Here is a 22,432-nt window from a genome sequence, read left to right as displayed (position 1 = left end):
GAACTTACTTTTTAATGCCCTAAATCTGCATGATTGTCCTGCATGGGTTGGGATGTTACATTGTTTATTTCTTGCTTCCTCTGTGATCTGAGATAATTTCTTTAATTGCATGTCAAGATAAGACAATGTTGGTGCTATTTAACACACACTTAACTGAGGGTGAGAATATTGCCTTGATCTTAGATCTCTGTAACACTAAAAGTAGGTAAACAACTCTTAGTGTAGGTGTCCTCTTTCCAGACCTTAACCTCACTGCCCAGATTAAAGATATGCAAAGTTAGTTTAATGGCAGGAACTATTACATAAAACTGTAATAAAAAAAAGGCATAGGGGTTTGAGTGCCTATGCTGCTTTACCACGAGCATTGAAAATGTTAGGAATGAAAAAAGAATAAGATTATCAGTGTAACTCAAGTAAAGTTTCAAAGAAAAAACTAAAAGGATAGTTTTGCATTAATTTGGAAGAGAAATTGCATTTAAAGGATATTTCCCACAGAATATCTTTTAATCAGTGTGAAGTGGATATTTCTATCTGCTCTTCTATGAAAATTAATTCATTAACATTTTTGAAATGGTTAGTAGTTAGCATGAGATGCTGCTTTTTTTTTTCCTGTTACCAGTTACGGTGTTATTTGAGGTTCAGTATAGTTTTTCATAAACAACATTGTCAGTATTTTTATGGAAGTAACAAGCTTAGATGTACAGCATTCTGTATTTATAAAACAACCAAGTGTTCTATGTTTGTTTGTTTGTTTGGGGTTTTTTTTGTTTGGCTTTCTTCTCACTTTCTTGAGGGCGAACAGAGTAGTCATATAATCCAGTTGAGGCTTCCTCCACTACACCCAGCAGCTGTGTCACACATAAGTATTTGAATCACAGCTCTCAAGACAGAGATTTTTGATCAATAAGAAAATAAATACAATATACAGAAACAAGAAACCAGAATACTAGATGAGAAGATTCTGTAGGAAAGACAGGTAAAAATAACAATAATGGGGGGGGGAAAAAGAAAATAATAACAGCACCCTTTCTTCTGTTACAATAATACAATAAAAAGCTGTATTTCCTGAGTTCATAAAACTGATCTCCAAAGTTCCTGTACCAGGGAATCATCTATTGCTTCCTTAGGATAATCATTATTATGATATATTAAAAGAAAATTAAAGAAAAATTTATTAACTTCTTGTAATATTGGAAGGTTATCAGTCTAGAAAGACAGCAAAACAAAACCCAAGTATATTTCACATCTCTGTCAGAACCAGAGCATATTTAGCTATTTATGTCTCAGTCCCTAAGTCTGGGAAAATGATGAATGAGTCAATAAACACTGATTGCCCATCTTGATCAGTGCTGATTGTTCAGCATACCTGAAGAGAGACAACATATTGATTTTTATTGATGCCTTTTCCTCAGACACAGAAAGAATTGGTTGAGGAAAATGTCTACCCAGGAGGGTGCTGGGCTTTTTTAAAGAAGAGTCCAAAACAAATCTATTTTCCATTTCTGCAGTTTTGTATTATTGCCCAACTATGTGCTAGCTAGAATTTCATGCTGCCAAATCTGATTGCAGGATCAAAGTCGTAATTGTTTAACTTTTCTTGCAGGAAAAATGTTGCACAAGATGTAGTCTTCTTCATTTATCTATCCCTTGTACTTAAATTGTGTGTTCTAGAGAGGAAGAGAGAAAGGGGGAGAGAGGAGGATGTACCAGATTTCCAGAATCTCCAGAGAACTCACTGCCATTCTTTAAGATAAAAATTTTCTCATCAAAGTCATAACAAGTCGTGACATTTTTCACTTGCAGACCCCAATATTGTTTCAAGCAAACCCTAACAGTATCGCTATGGCAGATTCACGTGGGAAACAAATGCCACCAGTGTAAATCACACCTTGTTTCCCCTGATATTCTAGTCTTAATTTACACAGGGAGATACAAGGAGATGAACAGCAAACTGACATAAAACAAGCACACCTGCTCAGAGCGGCATGTGAGTGGATTCTGGCAGAGACTGTACAGTTACTGCAAAAAGTGTCACGTGGGGACGTGTTGCACTGCAGTGCAGAGGACATCAAAAGGGGGACATCTGCCTGGGAGACTGCTGCTTCTCTTCCCAGGTAGCCACTGCACAATTTTCCCTTTCTTTTCTCCCCTGGTTTTCACCATTAGAGTCTGACCACAAACCCTGCAGTAGGGGTGCACATAAGCCTATGTAAGAAATAATGAAGAGCAAGATGTGATAACTCTTTAAAAGTGCATCTTGATAATCCCTAGGACTAGTGCAACTGCATAGTAACTGGCAAGAGGTATCTTGATATTGAACCAAACTTTTATATTCAGATGTGCTCTTAGGTAACATTTTTCCTCCACTTTTGCTCTGCTATTTTAACCATCATTTTTATTTGCAGTGTACCTACCATCACTAACAGCTAGAAACACAACATGAAAAGTGCCTTGACAACATGAAAATATGATTACATACAATCCTATATATCATGTAAAGATGTAGATGTCAGGGTAACCAAGCATGTGCTGCACTTTTTACTGCTACATTCTCTCTGAGTCTAAAGAGGAATCAAAGTAATATTTGAAATATGAACAAATCCAATGAACAACATTAAAGAAAAAGTAGGTGCTGTTTTCATCAAAATGTAGAGACTTAAGTGAACTACTTAAACTAGAGTATTATTTATTATGAGTTGTTTTTTTTTTAAAAAAAAAAAAAAGGTAAAAATCTACTGACTGCAGACTTCCTCCCTGGGAGGTTGAAAGCACACAGGTGCAAATAGAAAAAGATTCAGTTAAAAGCAGATGAAGTTATATGCCCTCAGCAGCTAGTTGTTCTTAAAAGGAGAATATAAGCCAAAGCATTGTTGTTCTTACATTCTTTTATTACTTGTTGTTAAAATAATTTTGGACAGCCAAATATTTTAAAATGTAAATTTAAAAAGTTATACTGTCAAAAGTATATTTAGAAAACTATAAAGACAATTCAGTGGATTTTTTTCAAACAATATGCTTGATTTAAAAGTATTTCTGGGTAAAAGCTTGTATAGCTTTCTACACAAGGAGATTGTAATGTATGAGAAATTATTTTCTTGGGGAAAGGAGGCCATAGGCAAAGAGAAGAAAAAAAATAAGAAATGTCATAAGAATGCTGAGATGGTTCTTTTCATCAAACAGATTAACTCAAGATGAATTGAAAGCGGTCTGGCAGACTTGAAGTGCAGTGTTAGCCCTGGTATTTGGTGAGTATGAGTAAAAATGTAAACATAGTTAAATTTTACTTTACACATTCTAGCATTTTATAGTGACTCTCCAAGAGCTTCTGGGAATGCATATATAGAAATTAACTCTGAGTACCCTTTCACAGCTCTCTATAGTCAGTTGATTTTCCCAAAAGAAACCAAGAAACTTTGGCTAATCCTTGTAAATTTCGCTGGATGCATGGGAACACCAGGTTCCTTAACTAGATACCTAACGTTGGAGTATGTGAATTACCTTTCTCAGTTTCATTATTTTGTATGATTTGAGAGAAGGAGCTATTGATACAAGTCAGCATAAATATTCCTCTGTTTGTTTCTATGCATGAGTAACTAGGGATGTTAGGAGTCTGCTGTCCACACATTTTGGCTCAGCTCTGTTTGTTGCCAAATAAAATTCCCTGGATGAAACATCTAAATTGATCCAATACTTTTGCTTTGGAAAAATACAAATTTAGAGCTCAATCAGGACTGTATGACTCAATTTTACCTCTCTGCAGTAATGTTAGGAGGTCTTCTAAGTACTGATCTCTGAATCATTACAAGACAACTGAGTTTTCCACAATGGTCTTAGTCAAAGAAACTATGACAGGACCCTATATGAGCTTCAGTGAATAGGGTTTTTTTTTTTTTTACATTACTAGTGTGCTGGATCAGAGACTGAAATTTCTGTAAGAGTGTTTTGTGATAGCAGCCCAGCTTTTTTTGACTGTTGCTTGGAGAATTTAGCAAAAGGGTAGACAGCAAGGGTGCTGACACTATGGCCAGGCCTGTTGCACTGTCTGCAAATGTTTTTAGACTCCTGCTGGATCTGTTTAAGATAGCTTACAATAACTGACTAAATGCCCTCTCTAGTAGGACCAACAAATGTAGTGACTGCACAAGGAGCTTCAAGCAGATACCACATAAAGTTCACTGTACTCTTAAGAAAGCCACTGAACAGCACACAACACAAGTCTGAGGGCTTCCATCATATGAATACTAACAAATGTTTTCTGTATGCTCGTAGCAAGCTGCATCTTCCACAATATGTTCTCATTGTAACCGAGACTAGAAAACCAATGTCCAGTGTTGTAAAAGAGGGCTAATGTCTCAGGTTGGCAAAGGAAATGAGAGATGCAGCACACTGTCACTGTCCATGCCACATGGGGAGATTTTGAATGATCACCTACTCCATCATGTGCCATTTTGCCAATTTTTATTTTGGAGAAACACGTTGTACTAATACGCTTCAGAGCTCTAAAGTGCCTGCTGATTTTGTTTTTTATGCCCCTACAGAGAGGGAACTGCTAATCTGTACAGGACATGCTGTACTTGGTTAATGTTATAGACCGCAATGAAGAGGGGCTTAGGTCTTTGCTGAATAAAATTTCAATTTAAATGTAACTCTCTGCTTGTTAGTTGAGAAATGTGGAGTCGTATAATTGGCTTGCATTGATTGTTTGAAACTGCTTATTAGTTTAATATAGTGTTTTGGCAAAACTGTAGCTTTCTGCTTCCTTTCAAATAAATGGGAAGAGGGGTTACAACCAACATAGAATTCTATTCAACCTTTCCGTTTCCCAGTACGTGGATATATAAAAAATGTAATTATAACCTCTGAAATCTGCTAGTTTTTGGTTTTTTTTTTTACTATATACAAAAGTGAATCTGAAAATAATGAAAATGTGGAGGCTGACACAAAAGCATTATTTGTTTCCTCTTTATGTAGTGCTTGAGCTATCTGTGTCCCAAGGAAATACTAATGATTTTGAAAAGAGAGAGGGGTAGTGCACCAAAAGAATGAGAGAATGGGAGTGTGCAATTTTTTTACATGCAATTAAGCATTTATAAAAGGTTGTGTATAACACTGAAATTAGTTTCTCTACCTGTATTAAGATCTTTAAAACCTGCTGGCCATTATTGCTGCAACTTTAAAGTAAAAATTGCCTTGCCAGCTTACTAAGCAACTAAATATTATGTAAATTACACCTGCTGAAGTGGGGAGAGAGAAATAAATAAACCACAAATATAAACCTAGTTAAATAGGTACCACTTGATTGCTTGAGCTTGCTTTGTTACCATTTTCAAGAACCTCTGATGAAAAGGAAGACAAATCCTGACTAGTCTGAACATTGCCACTAGTTCATCTTTGGGAAACTGGCAATAATTAGGAACCCTGCTGAAAAAACCAAAACAAAACACACGCACACACACACAAAACCCCACAACACACCAACACAGGGTCTGTTGAGGAAACACTCCCTTGAAGTCACCAGCTCTGCCTCTGCTAGTGCTCAGTAACCCCTTCATCATATAGTTAAGTCTTTGTGGTATATACAAGGGAAAATATTCTTCTTGCTACCTCTGTGGAGTGGTTAATATGTACTGTCAGAGCCCTGATCATAGTAAATTCTGCTTCAAAGCAAGTTTTCAACAGCATTATTGACTTAATTGAAGCTGTTTGTTCTATTTTTACACCAGCCTTACCTGCTGGCTCCAAATAAATTACAATTCACACCTGAATTGAATGCCCCTATCTTCATCTCTTGTTCACACTTTTAATTGACAGCTCTTTTGAACTATTGAGTAACAATACCAAATAAATTGTTATGTGGACTGTGCTAAACTTTAGCTTGTATTATGAAACTTTTGGTTTCATATACTAGGTTGGACTTTTGCTGAAAGGGACCACTCTTTAGTCGGCACTAAAAAGACTGGAGTACTTTGGGTTAGCATTTATTATGTTTTCATTCTTTGAAATAAAAAAAGACTTTCTTCCAAATTCTCAGTGGCATCTACACAACATTTGTGATGAATATGACTCTACAGTATAGTATCTGCCATACCACAACAATATATTTGTACTTAAATGACATTTCAGGCTTTTATAAACCCATTATAATCCAAATAAGTTAGCTGAGAAGTAGTCAAACTCCGAGCAGGTAATAAGTAATAAATGTATAGTCTCTGTTCTGAGATTTAATCTAGGGTCCTTGCTTGCATAGTGTCATGGTCCCAAATATTGTTTGCCATATGAATAGATAAGAAGAATTTCAGAGGTTTAAAGTCCATAAGTAATAGCTGTAGGAAAGAGGGAATTTAGCACACATAATTATACAGAAATTTCCTCATGTGAGCCAAAATAGTATGTGTGTTGATTGAAGCATGGTTTATGTAGTGTTTCCTGTGGTCGTTTATTCCACTGAATAATTATCTTTGTTATTAGAAAGCCATGCATTTTATTTCTTTTTTTCAGCTTGTCTGGCTTTCAGCTCTTAACTGCTGTTGCATTAGATGGTCCATTAATACCTAGCAAATGTAGCATTTATATACCGTAATTAAGTTACCTTTTGATCCCTATTTTGATAAACCACAGAGAATAATTCACTAAAGCTCATCTACTATTTTTTTAGTATGTTCTCAGAATATTTTCCCAGTTTTTAACTTTCTCTTCCATAGATTTTAATGGTTAGGTCAAGTATTTATGCACATGCCTGTGTTCAAAGATAACTATTCTCTCTAATTGGCTCAGGTAGACATTCAAGGCAGTTTATAGTGTAGATCATTGGGACAGAGTAGTAGGAACATATTTGACTCATTTATATATAGCCCAAATGTTCTTCACCTTCTTGCCCCTTTTTGTTGTTCTTACACCGGGTACCTGATCACCATGATCTTTGGAGTGAAAACAACCAGATAGAGAGCACTGAACACTAAAATTCCATTATACTAAATATCCTTCACAATAAATTTATCAATAAGCACAGTCCCAACCCTGTCCTTTTTTTTCTAAATTACACATCCAACAATTTCTTGTTCTTGATGTTGCTAATTGTATCTTGTTTTGTCCTTTTGGTTATCTGATTTCGACCCTCATGCCTGATCTGTGCCTTTGTACTAATCTAGGGAATTTGATTTTGTTTCACTAAGAGCCCTTCTTATGCTACAAGACAACAAAACATTGCTGATTAAACCCAGCTGATTTTTTTTATTACTCTGCCCTTCTTACCCTCAGAATAGCATTGTTTATGTTTTTAATCTAAACACCACATCTCTAAGGAGCTGCCAGATTTCTTCTTTTTTTCTTTCTTAAGATCAATATCCCAGAAGAATTCATCTACAAAACCTCTGATTTATGAAGTCTGCTTTATGAAGCATTCTATTTTGTACTGCACCAGCTTTTCAAAACAGAGAATTCCCACAGCTGCATTTTCTCCAACTATATCAAAAATTTCAGAGCATTTTTTGTTTTGTTAAATCACACACAGGTGCTATAAAGAAGCAGTAACAATTGAATACATGTAATAAACATGCAGGGAACTATGCCTAAAGGTGACAGCTTCTTTGTTGAAGTATGTTGTGATACATTTTATTTCACCTCTTGAGTCAATAAACAAGAGAGGAAATCTTGTCCAAAGGCTAAGCTGAGTACTTGCAAGGTATAGTGTTTCTGCTGAAATAAAAATGCCCAGTCCCCTGACCTGGCTATGCTAACAGAACAGGACAAGTGAAACTGCTGGATACAAGAGGAGAAATTTGTGACTATGAGAGAATACAGTGTAAGAAGCTGATTAAGGTCACAGATAGTGCCCCTGAGGTGTGACTGTGTTTCACTGAAGGGGAAGATGTAGGATCCTATCATTCCCCTGTCAGGGCCAGTCCTAGACCTGATGGCACCTTCCCAACTGCTTTCTGATATAAAGTACATCCTTCTCCCTGATGTAGAGATGCTACTCTCAATGCCTCTAGTACTGCAGGATTTGCAAGCGAGAGAAATTTGACTTCTACCCTATTATGGCTTAGGGTAATTAATTAGTGAGTAGCTAGAGAGAGGCATAAAAAGTATATACTTTTTGTCCAGTGGTGTTTAATGAGGAAACACACAGTTTGAGGTGAGAAAAAACTATTTCAAGAGAGATGCAAGGCAGCAAGCACTGCTTGCTCCAGCTGCAGGACAGGCCAGACTGTAAAGCATTTTATTCTCCTCTGCATTTCCTAGTGGCCACATCAGGAGGGTCTTACCTCAGGGGCTGCCATTTTACCTGCCTTCATCTTCCAGTGTGTTTCACATGGCTGGTAAGTCCAAATGGTTGCAGTGGCAAAAGTTTGGGCACTGTAGATCTTCAGTGATTGCAGGGATGCAGCATTAACTGTGAAAAAACGTGTTCATGGAGTTGACAAAAGACTGTAACCAACATGACAGCTGAAGGAGCTGCTGTAAGTTACATACTTAAGCCAGCTTTTCATTATCCAGGACAAGTACTGTACTGCCACCTTTGGAGGACATCTCAAAATCTTGACTGGTTTTACACTTTAAAAGAAGCTGTTGCTGTTTGTAGTATTATTAAAATCTAGTTATATGATTTTAAAACCAGATATATATTTGTACAGATTCCCACCACATTTTCAGAAGACAAGTTACAAACATTTTCTATAAAAGGAGGAAATTCCCCACCTCGTTCTGGAAGGACCCCAGTGTACCTCTAGATGTGCTGAATGTGGAGAGTCCTTACACTTAATGCAGACAGTCCTTACACTGAACGCCTTCAGCTTAGGGTTTTGGATTTCTACACTACATTATTGGATTTCAGTTATTTATGCTAAAACTATTTCAGCATAGGGTTGTTGAGTCATCCTTTATAATAAAAAATTCAGAGGCTTTATATATTGATAGAGAAATATAGATCTAGAGGAGGTCAACACTACTACCAAGACATTTAAATGATGCCTGGACAAAGCATACATAGCTCAGAAATGCAATAATTGTTGTTTCTTAGGATTCTAGCCACTTTCTCCTCTTTATTTGTTTTAATATTTTTGGCGAATTACCAAATCAAAAAATAGATATTAACCATTAATCTGTATTTCCTCAGGGGTCTGAAGAGAACAGCCAATGGATAGAAATGTAAGTAATCAAAAAATGTAGATTAAATTGTATGAGATCAAAACCTGTAGGAATATACCACACCTTTTAAGGAAGCAATAAGGGTTGAAGTTAAAAAAGGTATCATATACCACACTTTTTAAGGAAGCAATAAGGGCTGAAGTTAAAACTATTCAAATCACATAATATCTATAGAAGCAAAATTTTACTTCTAAGTTGCTGCCTCTAGGCTACTGGAGACATAAGTTTTTATCTTCAGCTTAAAGCACCTGCAAGTTCTATTTCAGTTCTACAGGATCCAGAAACTAGGTATTCATCTACCTAAGCCTTCTGAAGACTTAATTTCAGAGCACTCCTATATACCAAAATAGAACCAAACTTCATACAAAGCATAATGACAGTCCCTGCTGTTTCCTTCAACACCAACTAGTACTGATGGTATTGCCTCCTTTCATGTTATAGCCCAGTGTTTAAAGCCTTTGAGCAGGATGTGAAAAATGTCATGCAGTTCTGTCAAATCTTAGGGGAGTGCACAGTGGCTCAAAGAGAATGGAATGAGCTGCTTCTTTTAACTGAAGCTACACTCCTGACAAAATATAATCCCAGCCTAGGCCAGAAAGACAGCAGAAGATACAGCATGCCACTACGACACTAGAGGTTCAAGCACTTGTCTAGGATTTTTGTCATATTATCACTGCCATGAAGATATTTTCTAGAAGGAATCAACATAGAAATCATCCTGGGATAAAATACAAAACCAGGGTAAATGCATTGTTTAATGGTATCTCACTACCTATTAAGATTATATTTTAATGGTAGTAGAATATTCAGGAAAAATAGGAAAAAAGTACCACCAAGCAGAAAAAGGATTTTTGTAGTGCATGTCAGCCAAACACTTGAGGAAAATTCTAACTATTCCTACTTGAAAAGTTGATTTTTGTAAAGCTGTCACCCAGTCTTGCAAATCTAGCAGGTGTAGCTATATTTCAAAATAAAATCAGAAATCAAACAGGAAAAAAATGGAGGTCATAACTTGAGATGGCTCAACCTTGCATTGTGCACAGTTACTTTGGAAATACTTTCTCCACTTATATTGCTCCCAATGCTTTAGAACTGCATGATTAATGTTGAAATCAATTCCCCATTTTGGCTCAAGCTTCTCATAGAAATACTGATTTTTTTTTTTTTTCATGTACAATTTAGTTGGTGGAAAGGAAGAAAAAGCTCCCTTAAATTAAAAAAAAAAAAAATCTCTGTGAATATAAGCTCATTCACTAGAGGCTATCAGCTGTTCCCAAAACCAACATCTTTCCTAGCTCTGTCAAGCAATTTTCATTTTACACTTCACAAAAGCTGCAGATAAAATACAGATAAATACTACACTTCCTTTGCTGATTGCATCAAATGTGTGTCTGTGTTAAAAAACAAATCTGAATAGCACTACAAAGAATGAAATTAAAGTCCTGTTGAATGTATTCCTGAATATTTATGAACATTAGGAGAACATAATTTAATGGTCACTTGTAATTATATAGCAATAACCTTGTGATTTTTGAATTTCACTGCTCTTTCTGTTTTGTTTTTTGTAGGTAGTTGCAGAAATACAAAATTAGAATTGTAAATTAAGGTGTTACATAAGAGCCACTGCTCCATACCTGCTTCAGAAAAGGTGGGTTCATTTTACAGAGCTTTTCTTTAGAGCAGTGCAGTGGCAAAATGCAGGTATGAATAGTCCTGCAAATAACCTCCCAAGTACGTTCTTCATTTCAGTGGTTCCTACTTTTGTTAGTGTTTTCTCATATTCTATATTTGCTGTTTAAAAAGCCCCTCATTCTGTAAAAGCTTCCTCGTTCTGTAACCCTCTTCCTCCCTCTCCTTTGTGAGGTTTGGAGAAGTTGGGGGGTGAAGGGGATGGTGTTTCTTCTTTTTTTCCCCTTTTTCTCCTTTTCAACATGTGTTTATCGTGTTTAATTGGCTTTTCCTTTTCTTGAATCTCAGTTAAATATTTCCTCAGTTCAGTTTATACTTTACATGGAATGTTATGAGTTCTCATGTGAAGACATGGATGAGTAAGCAGTCCAGCTGCTGGACTACATTGTGGGTAATTTCTTAATCCAGCTGATGGACAGCCCAACTGTATGATCATTCTGGAACCACACATCTGTTTCTCTCTGGCTTTGAAGTTGGCTTTTGTAATTCTCTGACAAAGATTCTCACAGCTGAATTATCAAAATTCTTTGCCTCATCAAAATGCTTTGCCTCATGGAAACTGAATAAACTGTATCATATTAGAGTTCATTCTATCAGTGTGACTTAATTGTCAATGATCATACTCTGGGTGCCATCTCACATTAAAATATGCAAATATATTGCATTTTGTGAACTTCACACCTTCTGTCATTGTATGTTCAGCTATTCATATTTGGGAATTTTGTCTTCTAGAAGCTTATGTGCTGTAGAACAGGAACTGAAATCTCCCAAATATGACAGTGATAAGATGGGTGGAAAAAAGTTACACTGAAAAAGCAGGATGTCATATACAATTCCTATGATATTCCCAAAAGCTATAGTAACTTATCCAAACTATTAACAGCATGTCTATGTCAACCATAGAAATACCATTACAATCTTTAGTCAGTTAAAACTTAAAAGACTGAAAATGGCTGATTAGAAAAATATATCATTGGCAAAGCTTTTATGTTCAGTTGTTTTGAAGGAAATGCACTTTCTACATTCCAGCAGCATCTTTGAGTCAGAGACTTTGGTGAGCTGTTACTTGATTTAGTCAAAACACCCAGCTGGAACAGACATCTGGAGAAAACCAGAGAAAATGAGGGAGTCAGAGAGTAAGTTTGCTCTGACTGCCTTCCTCCACACCAGCTAGAGAAGGATAGTTGGACAGGGTCACCAAACCACCCCAGAGGAGAGTACTTTTGCAGGAGAAAAATATTTCGAGTTCAAAGCTAGCTAGATACTGCTGTTTGTGCACTATTGACTACGGTCAGTCTGATATCCCAAACAATAAAAAAGTGTATAAAGGACAAATAACTATCCCTGAACCATCCTTCTCTCTGTTTTGGTGTTGGTTTTTTTGGGGGGTTGATTGGTTTGTTTGTTTTCCACTAAGAAAAAAAGTGAAAGTCATTGTTTGTGATGCCCTCCACCCCCCCAATAACAAGGGAGTTAAGGTCACACTTCACCTGGGAGCTGGCACTAGAGTCAAACTTTATACAATTGCTCTAGCTTAAAATAAAGCTGGCAGAACCGGTTTCTGTTTTAAGTCACTAAGTGGGTATACAAGATTACTGGAAAAAAAAAAAAGAAATTAATCTGATAATCTGATGGCTTTGTACTAAAGCTCTTCAGGAGAGAACATCTAGCTCAAATAGTTTTTTCAACAAAGGAAAATCTCTTCCCTTTCTCCAGGTGCAAATGCTGGTAAACCCAGCTCCTTGGTAACTATGCTGATAAAGAGGGTTTGGAGATGGAGAAGTCAGGAGGTCCTGCAGCACTGGTGCCTGTTAGGCCAGGTGTCCTAGCCTCTTCAGGCTTTGGGAGGTAAATTCTGTTAAATGCTTATAAATGGGCAATAAGGAAAAGTAAAGCTCTATGAGAAGACCACACATTTTTTACATTACTGTTTCAGTCACATGTGTAGAAGGTAGATAGGTAGGTAGATAGAATGAACTGCAGTGCATCTTACTGTTTGGGGAGAGCTGCTTTAGATGATGGAATCATAGAATCAGTCAGGATTGGAAGGGACCACAAGGATCACCTAGTTCCAACCCCCCTGGACATTTTTTCTTCTCTTTCTATGTTTAGACTGGTTAGATATAGGTCTTTTAGTTTGCTTTGCTCTGAACTCAGGGTACCTGGATGTAAAAATTAAATGAGGAATATATACTCCAAAGGTAGCAGTTGCCCTGTAAAATATAGTCTTATTCTCAGTTGCACTGTCTGGAAAGCATAACATAAGAGCTTTGAAAGCAATGTAAATGAAATATAATTAAGCCAGTATTGTTCGTTTGCACAGTTAAATCTTTTGGACTGTAAGATTAGACATACATAACAGACAATTTACATTTTAGAAGATATATTCTGAAGCCTTACCTCTATGTTAATTATTCACATTGCTATAATACAAAACTTAAAATTTGGTCATTGAAAAGGCAAAAAGTTCTCTTCTTGGGTTCTTGTTCCTAACTAAGAACCATGTGTTCTTCATGACTATATATTCTTCATTCTGTACCTCTTGTGTTTTACTAGGGCAGCAAAATAGCTGACAATCTAGCCAGTATTTTCAGCTGAAATTTTCTGTGTTTAATGAGCAACCCTTAGTTACCAAAATTGTCATTGACATACCTATTGTCTTGTGGGTCTTTGATTTGATAGAAGCCATAAAGCATCCTTGATTCTTAAGTAAGCCAAGGAAAATTTCTGCATTTAGGAAACAACATAAATATCTCTTAAGACATAAACTACTCAATACTTGAAGCAGCATGGTAACAGGTAGAGTTTGTATGCAGCCATCTGCCCCACATAGAGAAAAACTTAGAGATACCTTTGCTTCTACCTGTACTGAATCTGCCTGAAGCTTATCAGCTGTAACACTGAGCATGCTACAGTCAGAGTTTGAGGTGAATTATTTAACTTCCAAGGCAGTAGCTTCAGCCTGTAAGTAAATCTTTTTCTAGAATGGAATTTTGACTTATTTCTACAGTAAAAAAGATTAATGTACAGCTTACTATAATTTTAGTTTTATTTTTAATGATGACATTAACAATGGTGATGCATACAGATATGATTTGTTTATGTCTATGAATTTCCTTCTGCATAGCACCTAATGTGAGCTACAGAAAGAAGACTATGAGGTGCTAGAACTTCTATAACACATTTGTAAGTGCTGCATAATCACCATTATTTCATTCTAAGCCCGTACACTAAGTTTAATTTCTTATGGAAATGTGAGCCAACTTCTTCATAACATAAAAGCCATAATTAATTTGATTTTGTGAAATATTTCATTAATGCCAACTATTAATTTGTGGCATAGGTGGCACAATGCTGGTTGAATGTTTGGTGGCACAGGTGGATAGAGTGGTGTCCTCCAGAGAACTGACAAGTAGTTTTCAACAGTTTTAAAACTCTGTAATTTTAGATACTTTTCAGACCAATGCCAGATAGCTGTGAAGACAGAAAATCAAACTGTAAGCTTTTCTTATAACCAGTAAAGAAATCAAATGTCACCACCTTTACTTCAGTGGATTCAGTTTAATCTGCTCATTTCTTAGAGCTCAGAGCTAAACATCTGCATCTTATCCCATACTTCAGTTTTTTTGTGATGTTTTTGGAATTCCAGTTATAGAATTCCTGTAAGTAAAATACAAGCAAATATTGACAATGAAGTCAAATGCCTTCTTGAAATGAAGATGTAATTCTGATGTGCTATTTCTTCGCTGTGTAAGGAATTATTATATAAAGCCTGTTTCTTGAAGTGAGAGTTCTAAAACACAAAAATGTTGTAACTTCTAACATTTGAGGCAGGAAGGAAGTACTTACTGCCTTAGTAATGCACAGAAGTGTTTCTTCAAATAACTAAAAATGCTTTTAAGTAAGGTAAGGCAAAACTATTTTTCAAAAACTAGTAATGTCCTATGTCATGTTTTGTTCCAAGAATGAGCTTGCCTCTCCTCCTTTTTCTGCTCTGCATTCCAGAGTTCAGCAATGTGAGTGTTTGTAACTCAAGTTTCTTGGTTTAAATATAACCACACTGAGACAACAGGCTAGAAAGTACTGCTGCTTCTTTATGAATGTATAAGAATTTTAGAAAAGGGAATATCTCAGTGGATTTTCCATAGAACAAATGTCTGCAGCAAAATTAACTCTAATGACTATCATTGCTAAAGGTCTTTGAAAAAGAGGAGGGCTGGAAAGTGACAACTCCCATTGGGATAGAGCTTCAGAAAGCGTATGTGGGTGGTAAGTACTGCATTTTGAAGTTTCCCCTGTTTATTCTGTAGTATAAAATCTTGAGGGTTTGTAGTTGTTCAGACTACTATTTTTTAAGAAATAGCTCGCTTGATTTATTGTATTACCAGGTAAAAATAGTCTATTCCAAAAACATATATGATTCCTGTGATACAGATATTTCCCATTCTCTAAATTCCCCTGTTTCATGTATGTGTTCACGCATGCACGTATTTCCTTAGTCTGCAAGTTTTTCATCCTGAGGTACCTGACTTGGCTGCTCATTGTCTTGAATTCATCTCAGCTGACTGACTGCTTTTGAAATATATCTTGCCATGTTGACAAGTGTTAGCCTTCATATCGTAAAAAAAGATCTTTTTAACCATGTGACTGTATGTGTGATGGAGTATACTATGATCTGCTGAGAACAGTACAGTCAAGGGCCAGCTAAGAATGTCTCAATGAATTTAAACAAGGAGAAAATCTGTGAAAAATCTTATTCTCATAGAGTAAATGTTTCCAAACATCCCTTTTTGCTCCTTCGTATTCTTTTCTTTAGTCATGAAGAATGGTTAATGTGTAAAAATAGTGACATGCTGTTATCAGAAATAAATTACATTGTGTGTTTTTCTGTGTTTCAGTGAGTGATTGCATTGTTACAAGGGGACTGTTTATAAATTTTACTTCCCCTTACTTTAGGAACCACCATTTTTTACCTAAATTATAGCAAATGTTTGGTTTCAAATAGATTTCCCTTAGTAAAAGTGCATTTTCAAGACCTCTCACAGTATGAGACATGAGGGAAAAAAAAGAAAGAAAAAAGCACAACACAAATTTGACTATTGATGATAAGTCTCTGGACCTGACTGTGTTTAATGCTGCAGCAGCAGCAGCTTTGCTTGGGGCAGACCTGTATCCCTGCACCACAGCACAGCCTTTGCCTGCTGCAGAGCAGACCCCATCCTGCAAGGGAGAGCTTGAGGAGCTGGTGTGATCCCAGAAACTTTCCTCTGTGTGTGCCAGAGAGGGGAGTGAGAGAGACCTAGTGCAAAGGAGGAAGCAGGGGAGAGAAGGGAGCCTGCTTCATACACTGAGAAGGCTGTCAGAAGCAGGCTGTGCAAGCAACACAGTGGCTGGTGCGCAGTTTGAGGAACAGCATTCATAGACTTTATTCATTTATTTACTGAAGGATGATTATGACATCCAACTGCTGCTTCTATGTGTTCTTGCTTATTGGCAGCAAGGGTAAGTGTATCTGGGTTTGTTTTTTTTCTTGTTTTGAACACTGCAAAGCTGATAGCTGATAAACTTCAGTAGTGTGTTTGTTTTCAAACCCTATGATATCTGTGTTATGATTTGGTTCTTCATGGCAATTATTTTCTTTGATAGATTCAAAGTGTAATGCAGCCTAGCAGTGTTACTAGCTACACGTGAGACTCAAATATTTTTGAGGGCTACTATTACTAGTTAGGAGCTGAAATTGAAAAATAAGAGTTCAACCATTGCACAAATACTTGTTGTAAATATCTAATGAAGGTAGATATGAAGCTGACTTATTTCATATGCCTTGAAATATAATTTTTTTATTATCGGTTCAGTAGTTTGTAGTGATACTGTGTGGTGCCACTAGAATCAGCAGTTCTCAAAAAGTAGATTCTGCTCAGGCAACAGAGATTTTTATTATATGATTCAGCATGATAGGCAGTACAGCATGCAAGATGAGACTGAGTTCAATTTAAATTTTCCTTCAAATGCAAATCCTTTCAATGTGGTGGTAGCTGCTTTAGTAATGTTTTCTTCATTTAATTTGAGTGCCCTGCTTGTAAGTGCTGCTTTCAACTTGGGTAAAGCTGTCCCTGTGAAGTTGCTAGTACTGATCTTTATGTTGGGTTTCCTAATGATAATAATTTCTTTAGTTGTAGTTTTTATATTAAGAATTGATTTTTGTTGTATTGTCAATATTAATATAGTGTTTTATTCATTTTGAAGATGCAATCCCTACCCTTTACCATATCAGCTATTTTATTAAATTAATAGGAGCATAAGGTTGAATTCTGGCACCTTCTGTACTGAACAATATCTTGCTTTCTTTCTTGCTTTTAAGTTAAACTTTTTGGGGTTTACATGTGCATACTGTGCTGTTTAACATAAGATTTGTAAGGGATAATGCCTGTATTAGTAATCTGGGAAACAGAGCTCCACTTACAGGTATTTTTACAGTTGTCCAGCTTAGTTAAATCTATGGAAAAAACTACAAGCAGTTTTGGAGGAATACTTAATATGTGAGATGCAAGCAACAAAAAACAGTGATACTAATGTGCCAGGAAATAAGTAGTCTGTGATGAGATCTTATCAAGCCTGTGATCTTCATATGCATCCATTTTATCTGTGCAGTAACCTAATAATTAAAGATAGTACTTCAAAGTATGCAGAATAAAAACTAATGGATTTCAAATAAGTTAAGACTCTCAAATTATTTGTTTTTATATCAACTGTAAAGCATTAAAACATTCATACAAAATATGCAAGTTATTATTTACATAATTTCTGCTGGGTTAAATTGATCTCAGCTGTGGAATTTATAAAACCTATCAAATTATATCAAACCATATTGCAAAATAAGATAGATGATTGAAAGACTACAGACCTTCCAGCATTTTAGTTGTGATGGCCATTGGCTTTTTAGGTGATTATTGGTTCATCAGACATAGCAGTTTATAACACGTGTAAGTAAAGCACCTAGCTCATGCAGATTTGTTGAACAGTGCAGTGCAGTCACGAATTGAAGTGTGTGCATGGCTGGAGTCACTGTTGCCTGTCAGGGCTCTGGTTTGCACTAAATGAGTCCCTGTTGAGTGCCACTTCTAACCTCTCTCAGTGCAAAATTCACTGCCTTTTAAAGTTGTCGATGGCAATTTGGATTGTGACCACAGCTACAAGTTGGCTGATTTCATCCATGAAGTAGATTTAAGCTTTGCTCTATTCTTTATGCTAGCTGATATTAAATTAAATCCTACTGTATGTATGGTTGTGCTTAGAAATTGGGTTTCTTGCTTTTGGACTGCCAGAAATTTAGTTATGGAGTTGTTGGTTTTTGGTTTTTTTTTTTGTTTGTTTGTTTTTTGTTGTTTTTTTTTTTTGTTTGTTTGTTTTTTTTTTTTTTTTTTTTTTTTTTTTTTTTTTTTTTTGTGGTTGGTTTTGTTGGTTTGCTGTTCTGCTTTTTTGGAGGGTTGTGTTGGTTTTGTTGATTGTTTTTGTTTGTGGGTTTGTGATTTTTTTGTTTTTATTTCTGCAATTCACAGATGCTCCAAATTCTTAAAAAGTAAAAATAAAAAAATATCTATGATAGAAAAACTACTCTTGTCTTACCTGTACACATCTATTCATTGTACATCTGCTTAGCTTTTCATTCAACAGCTGTACTTGCACACAAATTACTCCAATAGCTCTTTTATTTTACTCTCTTCTTCCAGATTCTTCATTAAATATTTTTATATTAACATCTTTCTTTCCAAAATCCAACTAATTAAACGACAAAGCTTTTTACGCACCAGCAACTCTTGGCCAATGCTGGACTGTTTTCCCATGTGGAATGTACTATACTAGGTAGAGGGTTTCTCTGAAAACACAGCAACATCTATACCATGGTTTTCACCAGTGCAACAGTGTCAGTTGTAACATGGAGAAATGTAAATTTCAGACTGCAGTTGTGGAACTGGCATCATTGAATGGATAGCTAGGACAAACTTCTGCCTGAGTAGCTCATCCCCCCTCATGAATCTGCTAGGCTGATTTGGATTGTGACTCACCGCGCTGGCTGATGCTGTCTCTTCTGTCAGTAAAATAATCTGCTGTAATTGCTGCAACAACCAGAATGTACATTTATGTCTTTAGAGTCACTTTGATTAGCTTTCTGGGAACAAACTATTTCACCCTTTTGGACTTTGGCTAAGTGACAGAGCCTCAAACAATTAATTCATCAATCACGTAGAGAAACAGAAGAACATTAGTATCTAAAACTATTCAAAGTGAATTCCAAAAGCGATTTGGCAGGCTCCTTCTGAAAAACAGTTGCAATGGTTACTATTCCAACCCTAAGTGCTCTGTGTTGTTACCTGAAGTTTTACAATCCTCTGTATGCTCTCGCCTATAATTCCCCTTTCCTCTTTCTTGTTCTTTCCTTTGTGCATTTTTTTTTTTTAATGTTCCCTTACCCTCCTTCAAAATGCCTAGGAAACATTTCTTAAAACCATCTGAAACTTGTCAGCCCTTCTGGTGCTGGATGCATCTGACAGCTGTTTTCAAGGCCAAGTTCTCATATACCAAATGTTTTCTGTCAAATGTGGGAAAGCAACCATCCCAAATTGTTTGGAGAATTGCAGGTTTATGATTGTGCAGGATAGTGCTCTTGTTTACATAAGTGGTAACAAATTTGAAGATTCCTTCCAGATTTGTAAATAGAAAAGTGAAATTACTGCAGTCTTTGCAGGAGCTCAAATAATCGTTGTGCAATAACAATTTTTTGTTATTTTCTCTTTGCTTTCTTTTAACTTGAGCAGTAATGTGACTGGCATCTCTTTGACTAGAAGAATAATGTATATCTTGCATATCTGTGTGTACAACAAAAAAACATCTTTACAGAAAACTGGAGCTGAAGATGATTTCCTGAGGAACAATTCCTCTAATGTTAGTTAGAGGATAGTGAAAAGTCTGCAGTGGTAAACTGAAGCTCTGAAAGCTAGGTCATTATCACCTGGTCTGCCTGCAAGTGCTGCAAGGGCAAGACTGCTTGCACCTCTCCAGTAGCAGCACTAGAGGCTACCCAGCTTGCAAACTTGTTTATAGCCACTCTACCAGAGTTGAACCACTCGCTCTGCAATTTTGTGCATAATGTGGACATTTTTTCACCTTCAGACAAGCAAAACTTCACCAAAATCATTTGTGTTTTTCATAAAGTGAGGAACTTTGCCTATGTGAACAATTCTGTGAATCTTCTATTAAACAATGGCTTTTCTGAAAGAAAGGACTTGTGTATTATCCCTGCACAAAATCAGTGTTTCTGAAAGTCCTCTGACAGGTCATTCCACTAAAGCTAAGAAGCCTGTTCAAGCCTAGTTGCAGCAGTGTGAAAAATAACCTTCTCTACAGGATGTTCCTGAATGCTACAGACCAGTGTGAAATTCATCAGAGGAACTGTCAGTTTGTCTTGCAAGGATTTCTTGGTGATGCTGTGCGTCCTAGACTTTGAAGACATCAAATCAGACTTTGAAATTACTGGTTCATGGTGAGAAGGTGTAGGAAGCTGAGAGAATCAGGAAGTCTTTTTTGTTGTGTCTGAAAGACAGAGAAGGTAGAAATGTATTGGGAAGGACTAAACAAGGAGACTAAAAGCAGTGGCTAAAGGGAGAGGAAGGTGGGACAAGGGAGTAGAGAGCTGAGAAAAGAGGCTGCTGCTACTTAGAGAAAATGGAAACTGGAAAAACTGTTAGTCTGGGAGGTTAAAGACAAGACATGGAAAGGCCACAGTGAATTAACTAAGCACAGGAGAGGGGTGTGTCTGAAGAATAAGGTCAGAGGATGGTGAGACAGACAGAAGGGGATGTGATGATGGGGGAAAAGTGATTGGGCAAAAAAAGGGAATTGGTTTGAAGTGGCCAAGGAAAGGAAAAGCTGAAATTGAGCAGAAAAAGTAGTTGCGTTTGCTGGGTTATGCACTGTACTATGAAGCTGGAAGGAAGCTCAGCTCAAGATTGTCCTGTTGCTACTGTCTCCTTGCAAAATGTGTCCTCCTGAATAACACACCTGCGCAGAGGCTAGTACTTAATGTGCTGTATGGAAGGGAAGGTACTCATTAGTGAATATAAAAGCCATGAGATTGTAGGTCAAATGTCTTGATTAGTCTGGAGAAGTTAATAGTAATGCAGTTGAAAAAGATGAACTATGTTTTTAGAGGTTTATTCACGAAGGCCTGTCTACTATGAAAATATGCTCCCTGATCTTCAATTCCATGTTTTCTTACCCAGAAACTGTAGACATATGTTTTCAGAAGCTTTCAATCTTTTCTGGAATCCAAATAACATTGCAAGCCTTTGGTTCTTTTGGTGTTTTCTTCCTGATGTTTCCAAACCCATTGTATAATAACATTATTTTATAAGTGTTTCTCAATTAATTTATTTCAAATTCCTCCTATGGCTTCTTTGAAAATATTTTCATTTAGAAATGCTGCTTTATCTTTGTTATAGATTTTCAGCATTATGCAGAAACAATAGAAGCACCTTCTTCTTTTCAAATATATATCAGAAATGAGAGTTGAATAGCTGGGCTTTTCTATACTCCTAAAACATGTATCATATGAAATTTTTTGTTTTCTTAATATGTTTTATAAAAAGCAGCTGCTTTTATGTAAGTATTGATTATTTCTCTAGCATACTATAAATCTTTATCACTTCCCCCCCTTTTTTTTCTTGTTTAAATCTTATTTACATATTCACTGCTTGTACATCATGTTTTAACCAAATTGGTTTCTTGCCCAGAGAAATAGTTCTTGTATTTATGAATGTGCAGTTCTGCAAAGTCTAACAGATATTTTTAAATAATCAGTCATGCAAACAACTGTTACATACTGCAATATGAATTTGCATGTTACATATATATCACCCTGATATAATTCCCTTATGCAAAAAAAAAAACCAAAATACAGCCATATTGTGATGCCTGGTAATACAAAAAAACTCTTTTTAGTAATCAACTCTTCACTAAAATAAGGTATATTAACAAAATTTCTCCATTTTACATGGGAAGTTTTAAGGTTTACTTTCTGCACAAGTCTGACAATGTCCTATACATTTTATGCAGAGAAACATTACAAGCTAAAAATATTTAACACAACTTCACTGGGTATGCTATAGGTAATTGTATAGGTGAAACAAAATAAGAGTCTTACATTTAAAATGGATACTGCCTTTATTAAGACATTGACTTCAGATCATAAATGTTCTTCAGCATCCTGTTGTGTGTGATATGAGAGACTCTCTGTCAAAGCATTTGGCTAACGTTTAAAACCTTGGCAAAAGCTATGTTCCAATACTCTCATTTCTCAGTCTCTTTTTCACTAGTGCAATATAGTTATCACAATAGCCTCGTATGGTCCCTGCTGAGACCAGGACTGCATTTTTCCAGCACTGTTCTGTATGCCTTGCCCTGAAAAGCCAGCTAAGCCAGAAAGCCAGATGTGGGACAGCTAAGGGAAAGGTGTCACAGGACCAGGGTGATGCAGCAGATCATTGTTGGAGCAAACATCTCTTCCGCCCTGCCCTGCATCCTGCCTTGCATGCTATGC

This window comes from Indicator indicator, chromosome 8 (genome assembly GCF_027791375.1).
Source record: "Indicator indicator isolate 239-I01 chromosome 8, UM_Iind_1.1, whole genome shotgun sequence".
NCBI classification, from domain to species: Eukaryota; Metazoa; Chordata; class Aves; order Piciformes; family Indicatoridae; genus Indicator; species Indicator indicator.
Note: the sequence above shows the minus strand (reverse complement) of the source record.